Source organism: Carassius auratus, unplaced genomic scaffold (genome assembly GCF_003368295.1).
Source record: "Carassius auratus strain Wakin unplaced genomic scaffold, ASM336829v1 scaf_tig00023751, whole genome shotgun sequence".
Lineage (NCBI taxonomy): Eukaryota > Metazoa > Chordata > Actinopteri > Cypriniformes > Cyprinidae > Carassius > Carassius auratus.
Window position 1 is genome coordinate 502,303 of NW_020525296.1, and position 24,715 is coordinate 527,017.

A 24,715-nucleotide genomic window follows, 5' to 3' on the forward strand; every position below is an offset into this window, starting at 1 on the left:
ACAACTCAAGGTATCGCACACTGGACGCGCACATTCTATATGCGTGAGCTCAATTTCGCAGCAAGATGGGAGAGTTTTAACTTCATCTATTATTATTATTTTAAATATATGATTTTAATTGATAAAAGCTGAGTTTTGAACGTTAATTAATGAAAAGAATCTGTGTTATTATAATAAGTCTGTTATTGTTTTGTTGTATCTGTTGTCTAGGCAACTGTGCAGCTGAAAACGTAACCAAACACTTTTTGTAATGTTTTATTTGAATTAAATAAGTGTACTGTATTTTAATTTCAGTTTCAGTTTATAATATCTGTTTTTTTTTATATAAAACTATGCGGATGGCGCTCTGTGGCGCGGCAGAAATTTGAACAGCGTTCTGAGTCGTAGCTGGGCGCCGCGGACAGACGCCGAATGGCACCGCCGGTGTGTGTACACCCATAGAGAATAATGTGTTCGAATTTTAAAGACGTGACGCGACGCGGCGCTGCGCTTCTCGTCTGGTGTGCGACCCCCTTCAGTGTACACATAAGGCGCAACGGATCATCAGGTGCACGCCCGATTCTTGAGAAAATGAAAGGCTCTTAGATGCGCCTTATTGTGACGCTCGGTAAATGAGACAGGAGGCAAAAGCAAGTAAGCAGAGTTTATTGTACAAGATGTAATGATGGAAGGTTGGAGAGTGACGCAGGAACATCGATGGCAGCACAGACTGGTGAGTAGATGGGTTGAGTGCGCTGATGACGATGACAGTGGTGGTAAATCCAAGTGCGGTGAATATAATCCGTGGGTGAAGGCAAAGGTCCAACAGAAACCAGACAGGAAACAAATCAAGGCAGGAACACACAAACAAGACATCAGCCACGGATCTACAAACAACGATCTGACAAACAGGAGACGAAAGACAGGGTGTTAAATAGGCTGTTGGAATGAGTAGCACCTGCCGCTGATCAGACAATCAGCGGCAACACCCACATGAAACAATCAACATGACGTAACATGAATACAGCTGGAGACGGTGCATTCATGAACCGTGACAGTACCCCTCCTCCTAAGGACACCTCCTGGCGTCCCCAGAATCTCTTACCTGTCGATAGTAATCATCGATAAGGGAATGATCCAGGATGTCCCTAGCAGGTACCCAACTTCTCTCCTCCGGACCGTAACCCTCCCAGTCCACCAAGTACTGAAATCCGCGTCCCCTCCTTCTAGAGTCCAGAATGCGATTAACCAAATAGGTGGTTTCCCCATCTACGAGACGCGGTGGGGGAGGGACCGGGGTAGGCGGATTAATGGGAGAATGAAATACGGGCTTGATTTTGCATACATGAAAGGCGGGATGAATTCTCCTGTACGTAGGAGGGAGTTTAAGGCGGACTGTCACCAGACTAATGATCTTGGTGACAGTAAACGGGCCAATAAATCTGGGAGCCAATTTATTAGATACGGAACGGAGAGGAATATTCTTGGTAGAAAGCCACACCTTTTGACCCACGACGTATACGGGAGGCCTAGACCGGTGGCGATCGGCCTTGGCCTTGGTGTGCGCCCCCACTTGGAGTAGAGTATCGCGGGCTCTGGTCCAAGTGCGGTGGCACCTCTGGACGAAGGCGTGAACGGAGGGGACCGCAACCTCGGATTCCATACTGGGAAAAATAGGTGGCTGGTAACCTACACTACACTCAAAAGGAGATAGGCCCGTAGCTGATACTGGTAAGGTATTGTGGGCGTACTCCACCATTGACAGTTGTTGGCTCCAGGAGGAAGGATTCTTGGAGACCTAACATCGCAACACCCTTTCCAAATCTTGGTTGGCTCTCTCGGTTTGACCATTGCTCTGGGGGTGAAACCCTGAGGACAGACTTACAGTCGCTCCCAGTAGTTTACAGAATTCTCGCCAAAATTTAGACACAAATTGGAGTCCCCTGTCAGAAACCACATCTATCGGGAGGCCATGTAAACGAAAGACGTGGTCTATGACGGTCAACGCTGTCTCCTTGGCTGAGGGCAACTTGGCCAAGGGAATAAAGTGGGCTGTCTTCGAGAACCGGTCCACCACAGTTAAAACAACCATGTTGCCCTGGGAGGGCGGGAGGGCGGTAATAAAATCTAGTGCGATGTGGGACCAGGGTCTCGAAGGAACCGGCAGCGGTTGGAGTAACCCATCAGGAGGCCGATTGGAAGCCTTACCAGTGGCACAAACCGAGCAAGCCAAAACAAAACTGTGAATGTTGCGAGCCATAAGTGGCCACCAGAATCGTTGCTTGACTAAAAATCTAGTACGGTTAACCCCTGGATGGCAAGCTACATTAGAGCAATGTCCCCACTGGATAACGTTGGACCTTAATCCCTCCGGCACAAATAAGCGGTTCGGTGGGCACCCGGGCGGAGGCGTTACCCCTTCTAAGGCCGTTCTGACCTTCGATTCGATCTCCCATGTGAGAGTGGAGACCACTAATGTCTCAGGAAAAATACACTCGGGAGTAGACGGGCGTTCGGAATGGTCAAAAATACGTGATAAAGAATCGGGTTTGATATTTTTGGAACCCGGGCGGTACGAAATAGTAAAGTCAAAACTTCTGAAAAAAAGTGCCCATCGAGCCTGCCTGGAGTTCAACCTTTTGGCGGTGCTAATGTACTCTAAATTCTTGTGGTCAGTCCATACTATAAAAGGAACCCCCGATCCTTCTAACCAGTGTCGCCATTCCTCCAATGCCATCTTAACTGCCAACAATTCTCGGTTACCAATATCGTAATTTCGTTCTGCAGGAGATAAACGATATGAAAAATACGCGCAAGGGTGGAGAACGTTGAGATAACACCGCTCCTACCCCCACCTCTGACGCATCGACCTCCACCACGAACTGACATGTAGGGTCAGGGGTAATCAGAATAGGGGCTGAAATGAAACGGCTCTTCAGTTTGGCAAACACAGCCTCAGCTGTGTCTGACCACCTGAACGCAGTCTTGGCGGAGGTCAAGGCGGTCAGAGGCGCGGCTAGTTGGCTGAAGTTGCGAATGAAACGCCGGTAGAAGTTAGCGAACCCCAGAAACCTCTGTAGGGCCTTACGGGAATCTGGGCTTGGCCATTCTACCACAGCCTTAACTTTCTCGGGATCCATGCGTATTCCCTCAGTCGACACGATATACCGCAAAAATGGAATTGACTGTGCATGAAACTCGCATTTCTCCGCCTTGACAAAAAGCCCATTCTCTAGCAACCTCTGAAGCACTCGTCGGACGTGCTGCACATGTTCCTGGAGAGAGGAAGAAAAAATCAATATGTCGTTCAGGTAGACATAAATGAACTGATCAATCATATCTCGCAGCACGTCGTTGACGAGTGCCTGGAAGACCACTGGGGAGTTGGATAGCCCGAAGGGCATAACCAAATATTCAAAGTGCCCTCTGGGGGTGTTAAAAGCGGTCTTCCATTCATCCCCCTCCCTGATCCGAACCAAATGATACGCATTGCGTAAGTCCAGTTTTGTGAAAATTGACGCTCTCTGCAACCTCTCGAAGGCTGAAGACATCAACGGCAAAGGATAAGTATTCTTAACCGTGATGTTGTTCAGTCCCCGGTAATCAATGCAAGGTCGCAGTGATCTGTCCTTCTTTCCCACAAAAAAGAACCCCGCCCCCGCAGGAGAGGAGGAAGGGCGGATGAATTTAGAAGCCAGAGAATCAGAAATATATTTCTCCATAGCCTCCCTCTCTGGAACAGAAAGTGAATAAAGTTTGCCCTTAGGCAGAGACTTACCTGACAGTAATTCTATGGCACAGTCATAGGGACGATGCGGAGGAAGAGAAGCAGCACGAGACTTACTGAACACTTCCTTCAGATGGAGGTACTCAGCGGGCACGTTAGACAAATCCACCGCCTCCTCCTGTAACACAGACACAGACGGACAGGCAGACACCAAACAAGACTCATGACACTTTTTACACCAGGATAAGGAGTCAAGGATGTGAAAGGAGATGGTCTCGGAGTGATTGCCAGATGTGATGAGTATAATGTCTGCAGTGATGTATGAGATGGTAGGGAGTTGCTGTCCAGAGAGGGCGTGAACCGTGATGTGGTGCGGAAGAGGTCTGAGGGGAATGTGGAGCTTGTGTGTCAATGTACTGTCCATGAAATTACCCTCTGCCCCTGAGTCCAGTAGTGCTTGACAGTGGTGGGTCTGTGCTGCCCACCTCAGTCTTACCGGGAGGAGCGTAGAGGATGATGATGATAAGGTCTTCTCGGCGGATATCCCACCCGATAGTAGCCCCATACGTACTACCGGGCCTGGCCCTTTTATCGGGCAGGTGTGAGCTTGATGTCCGGCTCCCCCGCAGTAGAGGAACAGGCCAAGGGACCTCCGCCTCTCCTTCTCCTCCCGGGAAAGCCGAGCTCGCCCTACCTGCATGGGTTCGTGATCGTAGACGGGGCTGACTGCGTCCCCGCCGCTGAATCGCACATCTGCCGGTCCCCTGGATGGGGTGCTGAGTAGACCGCTCCTCTCCATCCGTGTGAGACGTGCATCGACCCGTAATGCCAGCTCGATAAGTCCATTGAGAGAGGGGGGTAGATCCAAGGCGTAGATCTCCCTCTGGACACGGTCAGCCAGCCCATGCAGGAACATGTCCCACTGCGCCTCCTCGTTCCAGTGGCACTCTGCCGCCAGGGTCCGGAACTCGATCGAAAAGTCTGAGACGGATCTCTCATGCTGGCGTAACTCCGCCAGCCTCCTTGCCGCCTCCCGTCCTGCGGCGGCCCGATCAAAGACCCGCCTCATCTCGGCGGAGAGCGCCTGAAACGAGTTGCAGCATGGGTCCTGGTTCTCCCACACCGCCGTCCCCCATAGTGCCGCTCTCCCAGAGAGCAACGTAAGAACGAAGGCCACCTTCGCTCTTTCATTAGAGAATGTTCTGGGCTGAAGGGAAAAATGCAGATCACAACGGGTTAGAAATGCTCTACAGAAGCTAGTCTCACCCGAGTATGCTTCCGGGATCGGAAGGCGTGGTTCCGGCTGGGAGGCGGTCACTGGTGGTATCGGGAGAACGGGCGGTGTGGGTGGCGCAGTGGGAGCTCGAAGAAGATGGAATTGCTGGGTGAGCTCGGACACCTGCGTCACCAGGGCTTGAACCGCGCGACCAGTGTCGTTAAGACTCCTCTCCTGGGAGTCCATCCTCTGAACACTGGCGCTGAGAATTTCTTCGAGGGTGGAATGTTGACTACTCGCTGCCTCCATAATGGTCAGATCGTTCTGTGACGCTCGGTAAATGAGACAGGAGGCAAAAGCGAGTAAGCAAAGTTTATTGTACAAGATGTGATGATGGAAGGTTGGAGAGTGACGCAGGAACATCGATGGCAGCACAGACTAGTGAGTAGATGGGTTGAGTGCGCTGATGACGATGACAGTGGTGGTAAATCCAAGTGCGGTGAATATAATCCGTGGGTGAAGGCAAAGGTCCAACAGAAACCAGACAGGAAACAAATCAAGGCAGGAACACACGAACAAGACATCAGCCACGGATCTACAAACAACGATCTGACAAACAGGAGACGAAAGACAGGGTGTTAAATAGGCTGTTGGAATGATTAGCACCTGCCGCTGATCAGACGATCAGCGGCAACACCCACATGAAACAGTCAACATGACGTAACATGAATACAGCTGGAGACGGTGCATTCATGAACCGTGACACTTATAGTGCGGAAAATATAGTAATTTGTTTGTCAGGCAAGATGGCAGTATTGGCGTTTTGATAGGTCAGATCACCTGTCAATCAAGCTCACTGTGAACGTTCAATTACATTTTAACATGTATTCACAAAGAAAACATCTCATGTTTCACTTCTGTTAAATGTGATGAAATAAATCTTTAGTTTGAAATATGAACAGCTATGCTAATCTTTCTCTTTTTGTTTTCTTTTTTCTCCAGCCTCGCGTGTGGAGACTTCAGAAGATCCCAGACCTCACAAAGATTTCAGATGATGGAAACTATAGATGAACATGCAAAGCTGCTAAATAATCCTTATATTGTGATCATTGCCCTAAAAGGTAAGTTTGCAGGCTGATTTAAGGTGTGCTCCTACATTTTCTGCTTGTACTCCTATGTATTTATGATACAAATGTAAATGACTGTAAATGAACATAAAAAGCTGTTGCATGCCTTTCTCATAAGCGCTCGCCTGTTAGCAATGCTAATTTTATTTAAAGAGGTTATTACCGAGATCATTAAAAAAGTAATTGTGACGAGTGGGGTGGGGCCGAGAGCCTTGGGAACGGAGCGAGGCCAGTGGAGTGATTGGGAAATGAGTAGGGATGGGGATCGAAAACCGGTTCCATTTTAGAACCGGTTCCAAATTTCCAAGAACAGGGTATTCGATAAGACGCGTGCATTTCGATTCTGCTTAACGATTCCAGCGTTCGAATTCCAATTTGATTAAAAACGATTAGGTGCAGGAACAGAAATAATTTGCACCCTGTTTGTGTGCAGTGTGCATGAAGCACAAGCGCGTGCACAGAGAGCAGCGGTCGCGCTGCTGGTTACCGGTTTGTGTCCGTTCTTGGACTGTTCTGTGTATTTCCACTGTAGAAAAGGTTGTTCAGAGTCGAAACTGACTTCTTTCATATTTGTCAACCAATATACAGAAAACCACATCAGTATATCATCATAAACGCAGCCGTTTACGTCTTACGTGAACGTAAACAGATGAGAAAGAAAACATACGTGTACAGTATTTTTGCTTAAAGAAACAACAGCCTAATAATCGTGTTGCCTGTCATTAATGTTAATCAAAGAACAAAAGAAAACGATTCACTGGTCTTGACTGAATATATTTAATAACTTTAATTGATTAATCTTTATTTTATTTATAAAAAGAAAACAATGAGGTGTTTTTAAACTTTTAATTACAGTGTCTGTACCTGAAATTTTGTTTAGTTGTATTTATTTATGATATTGCTTATTGATTTGTTTGTTCATATCTTATTACTGACTTTTTACTTGTCTTTAACACTTTAATATTTGAAATGTATATTAATCTAGTTGTTTTTGCTATGGTATTTTTTTAACGCACAGGCAAAATTCCTCTTGCAGTTTTTTGTGGGCTGCTGATTTTTGCTCATGTTATTCAGCTGCAACAGAATACATTGTAAAAAACAGAATACATGTTTGACATTTAAATGTTTTACTTAATTTCTTTTTTTTTGTTAAATATTGGATTTTTTTATCTCATTGGAATCTAAACTAGGAATCGATAAGAATCGGAATCAATAAGCAGAATCAGAATCGAAATCGCTAAAAATGAAACCCAACCCTAGACATGAGGGATACCTGCTCCACTCACCGGTCTTGATTCCCACGGAGGAGATCAAAGGATACAAAAGAGGAGCGACAACAGTGAAGGACGAGAGAGGACCAGGCCTGGACTTTATTTTGTGTTTGTGCGTGACAGTCGTCTGCGAGGGGCTGGCACGATGTTTTGTCTTTTTTTTTTATTATTAAAGCTATGTTTGATTGTCCACCGGATCCCGCTTCCCCCTTTCTGATGCCGTTACAGTAATATTGTGACTTTATTAAACGATCTTTTGAGAAAATATAGTTTCACAGTGTTATCAATGTACTTTCAGGGAGGAACTTGTCAGCAAATCTACTTCACAGCACATCAGTGAAAGCAGTTGACAGTTACAGACGTGTGTTGGATCAGGGTCACATCTGAATTCTGCAGGTAGGTAGATCTCCAGGAACAGGATTGTGCAGCCCTGTTATATTGGTAATGTATGATGGATTTTGTTTTTATAGAAGGCTTCCTGGGATGAGCGTTGAAGAGATCAGCCCATCAGATGTTGGCCTGGACAGCTGTACCTACAGTACACCACACTGACTTCTTTGCATTGATAGCTGACTGCTACTATTATGTTCTGTGAAGGTATTATAGGAAACCTGAGCACCTGTGACAGTGGAAATGTTGTCATGAATAGTCACACATTCATATTTGTAAATTGAAAGTCACAGATACATTTTTTTTAGTACTAACAATGTTTCTTTTTAACTAATTCTCTCCAGCAAACACAACACAACAGTTACACCATTTCATATTCTGAGGTGCACAAACCCTATTCTACAAATAAGAGAACAACAGTATAGACCCTTTGCACGTGACGTCACCCTCTACTCGCGCGAATTGTGAACGGCATGACGGACGGCAGAAGAGCTTTGCTGTAGGACCGCAAGCCAAACGAATACGAGTTCGTGTTCGTGCGTGTAATAAAATGTTTTTTGTTTTACTTTTTTTACTACAGTTTGATAATGGTCAAACTGTGTATTTACAATGTTAAAGTAGCTGACAACAATAAATATTCTTATTAGGAATAAAACTGCATCGTTTTTTAACTGTGCAGAGCAGTAACGTTAGCTGTACGCTACTGTAATTTTAATATTGGTCATTGTGGTGGTATTTGGACAGCCAAATATTTTCTTAGGTGGTACTTGGTATAAAACGTTATACAGTAGATCAACTGCATTAGAAAGTTCCATTGGCACACCCAATGAACAACGGTAACTTAAGTGGGTAGCCACGAACGACCAGGTCCTCTAAATACAGGTTACATTACGTTACAAAGAACTGGTAAGCATCCAGACTTTTAAAAGCTTTGATATCAACACCAACCCCATTTACCACATAGTGTTACAGATTGTGTGGAATGAAGTCGGGTAGATTTGGCGATTTAATGAGGTCCGTGAAAACGGAGGAAAAAGGTAAGGGTTGGTATCCAATCCTATGATCTCAAAGTTCTCCAAATACCGTTCTTTGTGAGCACCTACCAGATGCCCTACCTCGACCGATAACAGCACAACAGCTTGTTCAATAGAAGAAGCCATAAAGTTTAGTGTTATTTATTTTAAACTGAATGAAACTTCCACTACTATTTAGCTTGTGCTTCCGGTGATTCTGCCGTCTGTCATGGCGTAGGTGCGTGGTCATAGTCACGTGTTTGCAAAGGGTCTATACAAGTGCTCAGTTTAGCCCCTTTCACACTGAGATTCTAGATAATACACGGTTAATGTGTCCTGGCAGTTGTTCCCGGATCATTAGATTTTGGTTCATTCACTCTGCCAGTGATTTTCCTGAATCTGTGTATGCGTTCACACACAAACCATAAAGATTCCGTAAAGACACGACATTATGATGTGACGTGTTTTGTTTCACTTAAGCTGGTGAACGAAGTCAGCTTCAGAACGGATATTGAGGAACTAACTGATCTCTGCTTCATTACAGTTCGCACATATTTTTTCGTCAAAAACATTGATCTGCCTTTTTTTTGGGGACCACCGTGCATTTGAAAGGGGCTTTAGTCTAGCACACTACACATAAGTTATTTACTTTTTTTTTTTTTTTTTTTTTTTTTTTACAAATTAGAGCAAAGTGAATAGAAATTAACTGAATAGAAAGGTAAGTGCTTTTGGAAAATGGCTGAAGACTCAGGTGTTCAAATTAATAAAAGCTGGTCATTCTACCATGATCTTGTCTACAAATATTACTATTCTCATAAAGTTTGTAAATATGTCCAGTTCTAATAAACACGTTTCAGGAAAAAAAATATTCAATAATATGAGCAAGATGAAATGCAGCCCCTGCAAAAATCTGGTATAACAGAGCCTGTGAAATTGTTAATTTGTAGAATAGGAATAGGAGAAGGATTTGTTGTGTTTGTGAGAGAGAGAGAGAAACAAAATACAAGCTTGAAACTCCAAAAACATTTTCTTTATGATTTTTGAAATATTCTCTACAAATACAAATTCCAATGTCACAAGTGCTCAAATTTGTTATAATAAATGTACAAAGTGTCTCAATTGTGGCCTACACGATCAAACCTGACCTGATAAGGTCACATCTCTGATATTACAAACAACTCAAGTTTTGATTGCAAATGAAAACTGATTGATCTATGTACCTCTGTCTTCTTTATAGACCATCATCTCACTCATATGTCTTTTATTTTGTGGAACACAAAAGTAAAGAGTGACAGCCTCAGTCACCATTATTTTTTTATATGTGTATATATATAATATTTTTAGAAAAGCAATGATGGTGAACTGTGACTGAGGCTGTCGGTTTGTAAGTTTCTGCCTTGCATCTTCTTTTGTGACCCACTGAAAATAAGTCAAAGACATTTGGTCTTTTTTTTTTTTATTCAGTGAATATAGCTTTTAATTTGTTACTTGACACAATTTATATTAGCATATAATATACTTTATACCTATTTGTGTATTTGTTTGTAAAAGCATTTGATTTGCAAGACTTAGATGGGTTGTGCTCTACACATTTGTAACCGTGTATTAACTGTATTGTATAAATAATAAAGAAATTGTGACTGAATGTGATGTGTTTAATAAAGTTTTACTTATACATGCTAATTTATTTAGTAGTAAGGTGTGAGATTTTTAAAACAAGCAGAAAATGTTAATAGTAAAGTAGTTTTACCCAAATGAAATCAACGTCGTTTCAACGTTAGGTAAGCAAACCAATTAGATCGATTTTATGTTGAAAACGTATTGATTCTCTGATGTAGTTTCAACTAACTGAAAAACGACGTAGATTCAACGTTAGGTAAGACAACCAATTGCGTCGATTTTCCGTTAGTTTTGAATGGCGCGCCTGACGTCGGATCAACGTTAACCCGATGAGCAAAACGATGTTGGATCGACGTCGGAGATCAACGTGGTTTCGACGCCGCGAGAAACGGTGATTCTACGTTGATTCGATGTCAGTTTGCTATCGGGGGCGCCACATGACGGCGCCACATGACAGCAACCTGTCTGACAGATGTAAATCTTCTAAGTGGCTGTGCGTGCAAACTGCCATCGTTAATCTTGCAGAGATGGCGAGCTTGAGCGGGGAGTTCTTTGGCGTGAGTGAGCAGGAGTAAGTATTCTGATTAATTATTTTGTATAGTATTTTAAAATGTAACGCCAGTACGCCATATTAAGTTAATTGCCTGCGAGCTTCTCCTCCTGTCTGTATGGTAATGCGACAGAGAGTCAAGTGGTTATGACGCAATCGTTAGCCTATTTTTACAAAAACTGTTTATACGGGGCCATAATGTAACATAGAAGGTAATGGAGCCCTTTATACATTGTCGTGTATCTTTAGAAATAAATAATGGACAAACGGAGTCTTTAAACGCCTCAGATGTAAAGTTATTCGCTGTCAAAGTGACGCCAAAATGAATGGGAGTCAATGGGAATACTAACGCAAGTGAAGTTCTGCTAAAAGATGGCAGCTCCCACCCGACTTCAACTTCCGGTCGAGTTCCTTCTCCCCGCTCCAAGTCCAAAATGGCAGCAAGAAAACGTGGCAATGCTGATAATGAGAAGGGAAACCCCGTAGGCGCAATTCAATTAAAAAATGTTTGTTCATTCAACTTGGTTAATGATGTTGCTATAATATTTTGCAAAATATTGTTGGACTAACATGCATTTTTACATAGACTCACAATATTCACAATTCATATTATCTGTAACTAAAAAAAAAACTGTTTGCTGAACAAAGGGTCGTTTTATTTTTTACAGTGTACTATAATGTTTAATGTCAAGTGGGATGTGCTGAAAAAAGATTCTGTAGATAAACACCTCAGGGGAGAATGGTTTGAAATGGAGGATTGTCAAAATAAAGATTTCAGTCAAATGTTTTATAATTTTCTTAAATGAATAGGTGTGTACTCATCACACTCTCTATCCCATGCAAGGATTAGCATCAATTTAAAACAAAAACAGCCCCCAAAAAAAGTGAATTGTGTCATCTGCTATCTGAACAAGATGACTAAATCTAGTCGAGTCATAAAAATATAATTTACAAATCAATTTACAATCAAAAAAACTTTTACAATTGTATTCTGAATTCTATATGCATTGTGAACATTTGTACAGTATAAAAACCATTACATCTATGGAATGTCCCATAAAACATGGAAAACCAACGTGTGTGTGTGTGTGTGTGAAAGAGAGTGTGAGAGAGAGAGACCAAAGAATCCGCTAGTGTTGATTCATTGTCTAAACCACAGCTTATTTTAAATTTGGTTTATCTTGTCATATCATGTTATGTACTTTGATTTCTTTTAACAATATTGTTTAGCACCATGGTCAACCATTGCTGTTTTATTGTGCTTCATGAACTGAACTAAAGCATGATTCTGTGCATATAAAATGAGATGGATGTTGTAAATCCATAAGCACAAGCATATAGATGATACTTGTATCTTCTGTCAGTTAGACCTCATAACTACCTTCACAGTCATAAATAAATTGTTAGGTGAGGTTAATTTGGTGGATAGGGGCAGTGAGCAAGGATGTTGAATCGTTTTTAACTTAAGACTCCTCATAAGTATATCTTTTCAACCTACAGATCAGGTTGTACTGGTCCTACAGAGGTGTTAGCAATATAGATGAGGTAGAAAGACAGGTCCGGACATACCACCTTTTGAGAAGCATATAGAAATTGTGATGGGTAATATTCTTGGTGAAACTTTAATGATATTTTTCATTTTTTAAATTTTAGGTGCTTTATTGCCATGGGAAATATTTTGTAAATTCGTATTGCCAGATCCTTCCAGTATTGTTGCAAACAATCAAAACAGTGATGGCTTAGCTATAATATTGAGCCAATAGATCAAGCAAATCTGAAACACTTACAGGTTTGAGATGGAAATGTGTTTGGATATCTTCCAACCCCAAACAAACTGCATTCCTGTTAACAAACATATTAAAACATAATATTGGACACAGACTACATCACACGAGGAAAACAGACAGGGGAGAAGCTTTTGGTTCTAGTGTCTAGAAACCAGTCCACCAAAAGTGTTGACCTAAAACACAAACACAGAAGCCCGAGGCCCAGACAACCTCCTTGCTTAGGGCTAGATGTAGTGTCTATGTATTAACATATACCATTTGTTGGGCCTTTTTCACAATGGAGTCAATGTGATTGTCCCACTTAAGGTTTTGAGAGATGGTGGTTCCCAGGAATCTGAATGACTCCACTGCAGTCACAGTGCTGTTCATGATGGTGAGTGGGGAAAGTGCAGGTGGGTTTCTCCTAAAGTCCACGATCATCTCCACTGTTTTGAGCGTGTTCAGCTCCAGGTTGTTAAGACTGCACCAGACAGACAGCTGCTCAACCTCTTGTCTGTAAGCAGACTCATCACCGTCCTGGATGAGGCCGATGAATGTAGTGTCGTCTGCAAACTTTAGGAGATTGACAGAGGGGTCTTTAGAGGTGCAGTCATTGGTGTACAGGGAGAAGAGCAGAGGGGAGAGAAAACATCCCTGAGGGGCACCAGTGTTGGTGGAGCAGCTGTTTGACATGAATTTCCCCAGTCTCACTAACTGTTGCCTATCTGTCAGAAAGCTGGTGATCCACTGACAGATAGAGCTCGGAACAGAGAGCTGGGTCAGTTTAGTCTGGAGGGATGTTGGGATGATGGTGTTGAAAGCCGAACTAAAGTCCACAAACAGGATCTTCACATAAGTTCCTGTTTTGTCCAGATGTTGCAGGATGAAGTGCAATCCCATGTTGACTGCATCATCCACGGACCTGTTTGCTCGGTACGCAAACTGCAGGGGGTCCAGTAATGGTCCAGTGATGTCCTTCAGATAAGCCAGAACCAGTTTTTCAAATGACTTCATGACGACAGACGTTAGAGCCACATGTCTTGTGTCCTGTTATCTTGGGTTTCTTTGGAATGGGGATTATGGTGGAGCGTTTGAAGCAGGAAGGCACTTCACACAACTCCAGGGATCTGTTGAAGATCTGTGAAAAGATGGGGGCCAGCTGGAAACACTTCGCTGTGCAACTGGCTGTTGGACTTTCTGACTGGAAGACCTCAGGCAGTACAGGTCGGCAGCAACACATGCAGCACCATCACACTGAACACTGGGGCCCCCCAAGGATGTGTGCTGAGCCCCCTCTTCTTCACTCTGCTGACCCACGACTGCACACCGTCACACAGCTCCAACCTCTTTATTAAGTTTGCAGATGACACGACTGTGGTGGGTCTCATTAGCAACAAAGATGAGACAAACTACAGGAGTGAGGTGAGCCGCCTGGCCATGTGGTGCAGTGACAACAATCTGTCTCTGAACATGGAGAAGACAAAGGAGATTGTTGTAGACTTCAGGAGAGTACACACTCAGCACGTTCCTCTGACCATCAACAGTGCGACTGTGGAGAGAGTTCACCGGGGTCTGAGAGTAACGCAATTTCAATTCTCTGTATGTATGTACTGTACATGTGGAAATTGACAATAAAGCAGACTTAAAAAAATGATGTGCGCCAGGTCTTCAAGAAGAACAAAAGAAGAAAAGCACCAGGCCCAGATGGCGTTACACCACTGAAAATATGTGCTGACCAGCTGGCCCCCATCTTTTCACAGATCTTTAACAGATCCCTGGAGTTGTGTGAAGTGCCTTCCTGCTTCAAACGCTCCACCATAATCCCCATTCCAAAGAAACCCAAGATAACAGGACACAAGACCTGTGGCTCTAACGTCTGTCGTCATGAAGTCATTTGAAAAACTGGTTCTGGCTTATCTGAAGGACAAACTCATTCAGGTCGTTAGCAAGTCGTTGATTAGCCTCAGTGCAAGGGGATGGTGTCTTGTAGTTTGTGATGGCTCTCAGTCCTCTCCACACTGAAGTTGAGTCATTGGAAGTAGACTGATCTTCCAACTTTTTAGCGTAGGTCTTTTTAGCCACTTTAATCTCTTTGTTCAGTGTGTTCCTTGGCTGATTGTACAAGACTCTGTCCCCATTTCTGAAGGCATCCTCTTTGGCCTGATGAAGATGTCTGAGTTTTACTGTAAACCATGGCTTATCATTGTTGAATGTTAAATAAGTCCTGGTAGGAATGCATATATCCTCACAGAAACTAATAAAGGATGTTACAGTCTCTGTGAGTTCGTCCAGATCGGTGGTAGCAGCTTCAAAAACACTCCAATCAGTGAGGTCAAAACAAGATTGTAAATCCTGCTCTTTTTCGCTGGTCCATCTCTTCACAGTCCTTACTACAGGTTTAGCAAATTTTTATTTTTTTATTTAACCTTTATTTAACCAGGAAAGTCCCATTGAGGTTAAAACCTCTTTTTCAAGGGAGTCCTGGTCAAGAGCCAGCAAAAACACAGTCAATTACATTTATAAAAGTTATACAATACAAATAATTTAAAACATTTGCAATTTAAACAGGTCATTTCAGGTTCTCTCAATCTGGACTTAAGAGCATTTAAGGAAATGAGTTCAGATAATTTCAAGTCTTTTTGCAAAAAGTTCCATGCAGAAGGAGCTGAGTAGACAAAAGCCCTTTTTTCCAGTTCTGTACGGGCAAATGGAACAAAGAGCAGCAAGTGATAATTTGATCGCAATGAATAAGAACCAACACTTCTCCATGTGATTAAACTACAGATGTAGGATGGCAAAAGACCAAGCATAGCCTTATAGATAAAAGTATGCCAGTGCCCTGATCTCCTGTTGGACAACGATGGCCATGCCACTCTCGAATATAATTCACAATGATGAGTCAAGTTTGTACAATTCGTAATAAATCTCAGATACGCATGATAAACAGTGTCAATCTTATACAGACATTGTGCTGAAGCGGTCCTATACACCAGGTCTCCATAATCTAAGACAGATAAAAATGTTGCAGTGACTAGCTGCTTTTTTGCTTTAGAAGAAAAACAAAATTTATTTCAAAAGAAAAAGGACAGCTCAAGTTTTTGCCTGTAAGACGGTATAAGATGAATCAGACAGTGATCAGAACGTCCCAAAGCTGCTCGTGGTACAGAGTGATATGCATCCTTTATTGTCGTGTAACAGTGATCCAGTATATTACTGTCTCTGGTGGGACTTGTAACATTATACTGTCCTCCCTTCATGTATTATCTTTATGAAGTTTGACAGCAAGTTAAACTCCATCCATTATAATCAAGAAATGCAAGTTGAAGTTTCAGCATTTATTGTAACTTGATCTCACAACATTACGATTGATCAGAGTGAAACTAAAGAAAAGAAATACAATCTCCAATTAGACTCATAACTAAACATAGCTCCAAATAACACAACTAATAACTTTACATAATGTCAAAATATACTTTTGAGTTACCCAAAGCAAGTACATAAATAAAACTTACAGCTATTGCTCTTCAAAACTTCCAAAGGCAAGGAATGATGAGGATTATCCAAAGAAAAACACTCAGAGCAACATGCATCGTCCATGTGCCTAGCTGCACTTCCTGATATATATATAACCTGCAGTTTCTTTAACAACCACTAGCACCATAACAATAATAACTTGGACACATACTGTGAAACCGGTACAGAACACTCCCCGCCTGATGTCATTAGACATCAATATAGCTTATAACATTTCAGTCCTTTTTTGAAGGAAGCAAAATGACCTGTGAAATTGGTCTGAAGAACTTTTTGGTTGTACCTTGAGAAGTCGTTTTAACCTCTACTTTTCTTACATGTCCGTCTGCACTTGGGAATGTATGGGTGACCATTGCCATTGGCCAATCATTGCAACAAAGGGTACTAGCTTTCAAAATAACAATATCTCCAACTTGAAGATTGGTGCATGATTCAGTCCATTTGCATCTTTGTTGCGAGATGGGAAGGTACTCTTGCCTCCAGCAGGTCCAGAACTGATTTGCAAGGATCTGTATTTTTTTCCACTGACTTCCATAAAGATCCTTCTCAGAGAAGTTACAGGTAGGAACTCCAAGAGGAAATCCAGTCTTCTGGGTGATCAGAATGTTAGGGGTTGGTAGCAATGGCATCTCTGGGTCAGAGGAGACTGGAACCAGTGGTCTGGCATTGATTATTGCAGACACTTCCGCCATCAGAGTACACAGAACCTCATGAGTAAGCTGGATCGATTTGTTTTCCAGCAGCACACTGTCAAGGTTTCTGCGTGTAATCCCTATCATTCTTTCCCACACACCACCCATGTGTGATGCGTGAGGTGGGTTAAATTGCCACGAGCAGCCTTGTTCACTTAGATACTTTTGGACAGTGAGTTCTTTGCATGCTACAATGAAATTTGTTCCACAATCGGATCTTAGCTGTTTTGCTGGTCCCCTTATAGAAAAAAGCGACGTAATGCATTTATACAGCTGGATGTATCCATGGATTCTATTACTTCCATATGCACGTAAAAAGGACTGCCCAACATTTACGGTTTGCTGTACCTCCTCTAGTGCGTCGAGTCAAAACTGTCCATGGGCCAAATACATCCAGTCCCACATAGGTGAAAGGAGGAGACATGTCCAGACGCTCTGGTGGAAGATCCACCATTATTTGCTGTGCAAATCTACCCCTTAGTTTTCGATAGGTTACACAATGATACAATATGGAGCTTATGAGCCTCCCGCCATTCACAATCCACAAGCCTGCAGTCCTTATTGCTCTTTCCGTGAATTGACGACCTTGATGTTTCACTTCTTGATGGTAGTGTTTCACCAACAGGGTTGTGACTTGGTTGTTCTTGGGAACAATAATCGGATTCTTCTCATGCTGATCCAGAGGAGCATTTTTCAGACGTCCACCTACTCTAAGCAGATCAATGTGGATCTGAGGATTGAGTTTTTAAGTGCACTGCTTCTCGGAATGTTCCTTTGTTCTGCTAAGGCACTGAAATCATCGTGGAATGTTTCTTTCTGTACAGATTTAAGGATAACAAGCTTGGCTGCTAAAAGCTCTTCAGGAGTTCTGACCCTTTTACATATGTGCCATCCTCTGCATTCATTTGTGTGAGTATTTGAGATCGGCTTGAATGAACGAACTGTGGATAAGCAGTGTGGTAGCTCTCAGGAGTGCTTTCCAGGAAGAGAAGCGTTTAAAGCGTTCTGAAGTAAGATGCCTTTCTTCAGTGAGAGTTACAAAACTTGTGACATGAGGTCGGATTTCTCCATCCAGTTCTGGCATTACCAACTCAAATGTCTTTTGAGTTTATTGTTGAACTGTGAGAGGTTTGTGCAGAAAATCTGGACCTTTAAAACACTGTGTGTTAGCAAGCTGTGATGCAGACACTGATCTGGTGGCAATATCGGCTGGGTTCTGATTTGTTGGTACGAAGTGCCACTGTTCTGGGACCGTACTTTGACGGATTCGCTGCACTCTGTTGTGTACATACACAAAAAAACGCCGGGTCTCGTTGAATATGTAGCCAAGAACTACCTTACTGTCGCAGTAAAACTTGACTGCATCTGGAACGAAATCAATTTCTTCAAGTATTATTTCTGCCATTTCAACAGGTAATACAGCTCCACACAATTCAAGGCGTGGAATGGTGGGCTCTAGACGAGGGTTCAGTTTTGCCTTGCCCATAATAAATCCTACATGACTTAGTCCTTCTTCGGTAAAAACTCTAAGATAGGCCACTGCAGCTATAGCCATGTTTGATGCGTCTAAGAACAGACATATCTCTCTATACTTCGAACTGGAAAGTGACAGTAGGACATATGTAGGTGGTATATGGAGATTTTTCAGATCTTGTAAGGAATTTTTCCATAATTCCCATTCCTCTTGTTTGGACTCAGGGAGTGGAACGTCCCTGTCGCTTGTGTCATGAGATATTTCCCGCAATAAAGCTCTTCCTTTTATAGTAACTGGTGTCACTAAACCAAGTGGGTCGTAAAGGCTGTTAATGACAGACAATACTCCATGACGAGTGAAAGGCCTCTCAGACTTTGTGACATGAAAGGTGAATGTATCTGACTCCATTTCCCAGCATAGTCCAAGACTCCGCTGACTAGGAAGAGTTTCTTAAGTAAGATCCTGGTCTTTTATGCCTTTGGCTAAATCCTCTGGAGGAAAGGCTTTCATCACTGTGGTTAAATTTGAAGCTATTTTGTGGAGTTTTATATTTGACTGTGCAAGAGATTTCTGGGTACGCTTCAGTAGACTGATGGCATCCTCTTCGGTTGGCAGAGATATAAGACCATCATCCACGTAAAAATGTCGCTCAACACATTGGCGAGTGTCTGACCCATGTTCACGTTCACCTTCTTTTGCAGCACGTCTGAGACCATAGATTGCAATGGCAGGAGAAGGGCTGTTTCCAAAGACATGTACACGCATCTGGTACTCTGTGATGTCTTTTGATATGTCGTTGTCTCGGTACCACAAGAACCATAGGTACTTCCTGTGATTATCCTGTACCACAAAGCAATAGAACATCTGCTGTATGTCAACAGTCACGGCTATAGGTTCTTTTCTGAAGCGCAACAACACTCCAAGGAGAGAATTGTTCATGTCGAGCCCTGTAAGAAGGGTACTGTTCAAAGAAATACCATGGTACTATGCACTGGAATCGAATACTACCCTTATCTGGTCTGGTTTCCGTGGATGATAGACTCCAAAGATAGGTAAATACCAGGATTCCTCATTCTCTTTGAGCAGAGGAGCTAGTTCGGCGTGCCTGTTTTCAAACATCTTTCCCATGAATTCTTGAAAGTTTTCTCTAACAACTGGTCTTTTGTCCAGAGTGCGTTTCAAGGAGAGAAGTCGCTAGAGTGCTTGATCTCGATTGTTAGGGAGAAGTGATCGGGGTGTTTTGAAGGGTAACGGAGCGACCCAGAAGTTTCTCTCATCTTTGTGAAAGTCCTTCTCCATGATCTTTAGAAAGGCTTGATCTTCACATGAAAGAGCACACTTGTTGTCATCTTTAGTTCTCTCGAACACTAAGTGACCAATGTCATTGGATGTCTTTGTAACTGCATTTAGACTATTGTGTTGATTGAACTCCCCGCCATGCTTTGTCCTCTCTTTCAAAGATATGTGACTTCCACAAGGAGTAAGGAAAGAAGGTCTGCCATTTTCTAGCACATTTGTCCTAAAGCTGCTTACAGTCGGCTGATCAGGACCCAGCCTAGATCAAGTCTCTGGGCGAAGAGAGAATTATGAGTACCATTGATTTGCTGCCTGACCTTATGCACTCTAATAAGATCTCTCCCCAACAAAAGCAGGATTTGGGCATTTGAATCTAGTTTCAGAATGAATCTTGCAGTTGATTTCAATTGAGGATGACAAAGTGCTATCTCTGGGGTTGGAATTTCTGACCTGTTATCAAGGGTTTCATTGCATTCGATAAGTTGAAGAAGATCGATGCTCACAACTCCACTAAATGCTTCTATCTGGAATCCATATGCTTTCCTGCCCATCATCTCCATGACACCTGCACAGGTTTTGAATGAGTAAGAATGTGGGTTGCTTTGAACATCGAACAAATCAAAGAATTCTGAACGAGCCAAGGAGCGATTACTTTGGTCATCAAGGATTGCATAGATATTGACTGCATGCTCGGATTGTCCTTTCTTATACACTTTCACTAAGCATATTTTTGAACAAGAACGAGCTGAATGGTTACTACCACATACCTCTGTGCATTGGGAACTTACAGCAGCTGAGTCACTGAGGTTCTCTTCTCTTTCGATTTCATGTTTTGTACGCACTTGTTCTGCTGGATTTGAGGTCCAAGGAGCCAGACCTGGATGCATAGCTGTTGAGTGGAATTCACTTTCACATTCTCCGCATTTCAGTGGCATTCTGCACTCTCTGGCTAAGTGAAAGGTTGATGCACAACATCTAAAACACACACCATTTTCCTTAAGATAGGTTATGCGTTCCTTTATGGGCTTCTCTCTGAATCCTCTGCACTTTACAAGGGAGTGGGGTTTGTTATGGATAGGACAGATTTTGGTTAAATCATCTCTTTACTCCTTTTTCTCAGTTTGACATTTCAGTGGAGTGGTTATATCTGTCTTGTGTGCAGAAATTAAACCTTTGGATACAGTGTTCCTGAATGAGGGCTTCTCATACCTGGGAGTCATGGTGTTGCTGATAGACAGCTTGAAGCTGGGGTCATTTCGTGTCCTTGCTTCGCAACATACAAATTGTGTGAAAAAAGAAAACGGAGGAAAGTGCACGTTGTTTTCATCTTTATACCTTGATCCGATGGAAACCCACCTCTCCTACAGATTATGCGGCAATTTATCTACTATAGGGTTGATACCACGGGCAGTGTCCAAGTAGGTTAAACCTGGGAAGTAGCCTTCTTCTTTGGCAGATTGTAACTCCATGAGAAGATCTCCGAGTTCTCTTAATTTGACATTGTCTCTGTTGGATATGCGAGGAAAATTGTCGAGCTTACTGAAAAGTGCACTTTCTACAATCTCAGGGGCTGCATAACACTCTCTGAGTCTGTCCCAGACCATTTTCAAGGCTAGTTTGGGGTGGTTTATATTCACAGATCTGAATCTTTTGACATATTCTGATGACTCTTTGCCAAGCCACTTTGCTAAGAGGTCAAGTTCCTCACCTGCTGTCAGATCCAGTCCTTCAATTACACTGATGAAAGAAGCTTCCCATGCTCTATAATTTTCAGGACAATCATCAAATTTGGTAAGTCCAGTGGTAACAAGCTCTCTGCGTGCAAGATATTTTGCGAAGTCCGTCATGCTGGCTGCTTGGGTATGATCTGCTCGAGGAGTATTGTATGGCGTTGCATGATCAAAGGAATGCTGATGAGGAGCATTGATCGAATTAGGTGAAGGTATCTCGCTCTTGAAATAACTTCTTTTAATGGTATGGATGTTTGGCAACTGTACACTTTGAATTTGAGGAATTTTATTTCCGCTGGTTTCTTGACCTCACTCCTCGTCGGTTGTTCATCAGTCACAACGTATGAAGTGGTGTTATCGTTGCGTGAATGATTCATCTGAGTGATATCATGTATTGCTGATGACTGATTTGTGTTGTTTTGTGATGAACTTCCAGGGATGCTGTCTATGACAACCCATTTTCTTTTATCCTCAACATACTCATTTGTTCGTTCTTGGACAGTTAGAGGTGTGTCTGAACTGCTTTTAGAATCGCTGTGATATTCACGTGCCTCTGCTGCAGCTTCCAGAATTTCAGCCTCAGCAAGCGCAGCTGCCACCTCCTTTTCAGCTTGCAATGCTTCCAATGTAGCCTCCAATGTGGCTTTCTCCACTTCTAATCTGGCCTTTTCCTTTTTCATGTGCAGCTCTCTTTCTGCGAATGATGCACGAGCTCGTGCCACTTCAGACACAGCTCTGGCTCTTGCCGCTGCATCACTGGTTGAAGGTCTTGAAGATAGAACTGACCAACGAAGCTTTCCCAGATTTGCTAGATTTATCCTCCATATTTATATTGATGCTTGCTTTTCAGTAGCTTCTCAATAGCTTTTCACTATACTGTCCTCCCTTCATGTATTATCTTTACAAAGTTTGACAGCAAGTTAAACTCCATCCATTATAATCAAGAAATGCAAGTTGAAGTTTCAGCATTTATTGTAACTTGATCTCACAACATTACGATGGATCAGAGTGAAACTAAAGAAAAGAAATACAATCTCCAATTAGACTCATAACTAAACACAGATCCAAATAACACAACTAATAACTTTACATAATGTCAAAATATACTTTTGAGTTACCCAAAGCAAGTACATAAATAAAACTTACAGCTATTGCTCTTCAAAACTTCCAAAGGCAAGGAATGATGAGGATTATCCAAAGACAAACACTCAGAGCAACATGCATCATCCATGTGCCTAGCTGCACTTCCTGATATATATATAACCTGCAGTTACTTTAACAACCACTAGATGTCAGCACCATAACAATAATAACTTGGACACATACTGTGAAACCGGTACAGAACAAACATGCTGTCTGTATTTTGGCAGTTCACGGGAGAGATTGGCTTTATTAAAGTCCTCAAGAATGATTAAAACAGAGTCCGGGTGTTGTTGTTCTGTGTCTGTGATCTGATCAGCGAGTTTCTGTAAAGCTGAGCTCACGTGCGCTTGCGGAGGAATGTAAACACTGACCAGAATGAACGAGTGAAACTCCCGTGGTGAATAGAACGGCTTGAAGTTAATGAAGAGTGTTTCCAGGTTTGAGCAGCACATCTTCTTTAACACAGTTACATCTCTACACCACCATTCATTGATATAAAAGCATGTCCCGCTGCCGCGCGATTTCCCCGTTGATTCTGATTCATGATCTGTTCTAAACAGCTGAAATTCCGGCAGAAGGAGTGCGCTGTCCGGTATGGCGTCATTCAGCCAAGTTTCCGTGAAACACAGAGCAGAAGAGTGTGAGAAATCCTTATTTGTCTGAGAGAGCAGAAGGAGTTTGTCTGTTTTGTTAGGTAGAGAGCGGAAATTTGCCAGATGATACTAGGCAAATCCGCGCTTCCTGAGTCTGACGAGCGCTCCCGCTCGCTTCCCCTATCTGCGCGTCCTGAAGCGCTTGATCAGCGCCGCTGCTCCTCCGATAACAACGTTAGTAAAACGTCTGAATAATTTAAATCTGGTAAAAGATCTTGTAGTGTGTTCTGCCGAATGTTCAGCAGTTCATCCCTGGTGAAACTGATCGTGTTTGTTAAACAAAAAACAGGAAAAACAAACAAAAACAGTACAAACACTGGAGAGCCAAGCACTGAAGCAGCCATGTGCGGCACTGTCGAGTCACGAGATCCGTCATGTCAATCAAGGGTGACAGGACCCCAGTGACATGGGAGTCACTGAGTTGATGCATCTGCAGCCCTGTGTTGCCAAGCATGTTCAGGTTGATCGTCTGCAGGCCAGAGAGCATCCCGGCCTGTGCCAGCATTATCTGGGTGTTAGCGAGGCTCAGCAGGTGAAGTGTCTGCCTGCTGATCTGGCCGTTCGGACCTACGTTACAAATCAGGATGAGGCTGGTGATGGTCTGGATCTGAACGTTCTGCACTCCTGAGACAAGCTCTGTGTGGTGTACACCTGCCCGCTGGCTATGACAGAGCTGAGCTGGATTATCTGCAGGACCGGCTGCGACATAAAGAGAATCTGAGCTCGACACGGTTTCTGTCCGCCTCTGTTATCAGACACTCCTTTGCTACTCTGGGTCAGTGTTACGCCGCTGCCTGAAGCAGCCATCTGTGTGCTGATGGTAGTGCAGTACTCTGCTGCAGTCCTAGAGACCGTGCTCTGGAGCAGCTGCTGGGAAGTACCTATGGTTCCTCCGGTGTTTGCATCACTTACGGATTCAACAGCTGCAATAGAGCACACCGGGAGAAGGGTGATGTTAGCATTCACTGGGACAGGCACATTGGAGAGGAACTTCGTCTGATTGGGCAGACTGTGACACCCAGACTGATGTTTTGCAGAGGGATTGCTTGCTGGAAGAGGCCAGGGATGGTCAAGATGTTGCCAGTGCCAGCGACTGGGTTTGTGGGGGCAGGTGCTGCGGCGGACACGTCCTGGGCTGCCTGATTGAACTGGAGCTGCTGTACATCTACAGTCTGGAACTGTGGGACCACCTGACACTAGATATTAGGCATCACACCAGAGAGGGTGGTGAGCACCTGCTGACTCTGCAGGTTTTGTGAGGAGGCCATCACATACTGCTGCTGCACCGCCGGCAGTCTGCTCTTGTCCTCCGAGGCTGTGGTGGGAGCAGTAGCGGAGCTACTTGTAATTGTACATGTATGTGTAAGATACATCAAGGTGGCCCATAAATCTGCTTTTTTCATATTAATATTTATTTGTCAGTGATATAATTAGTGTGTTGTTTTAATGGTTGATTTCACTCAACAGACAGTGCTAAAACAGAGGGGTTTCATAACACTTTAATGTTAATCAAACAATAAAAATCTTTAATGAATAA

The 24,715-nt window shown here is 43.1% G+C and overlaps 1 pseudogene; it reads right to left on the reverse strand.

Moving 5' to 3' along the window:
* Positions 1-18,806: 18,806 nt before the first annotated feature.
* Positions 18,807-24,509, reverse strand: LOC113077997 (transcription factor Sp1-like; annotated as a pseudogene).
* Between the last annotated feature and the right edge of the window lie 206 nt (positions 24,510-24,715).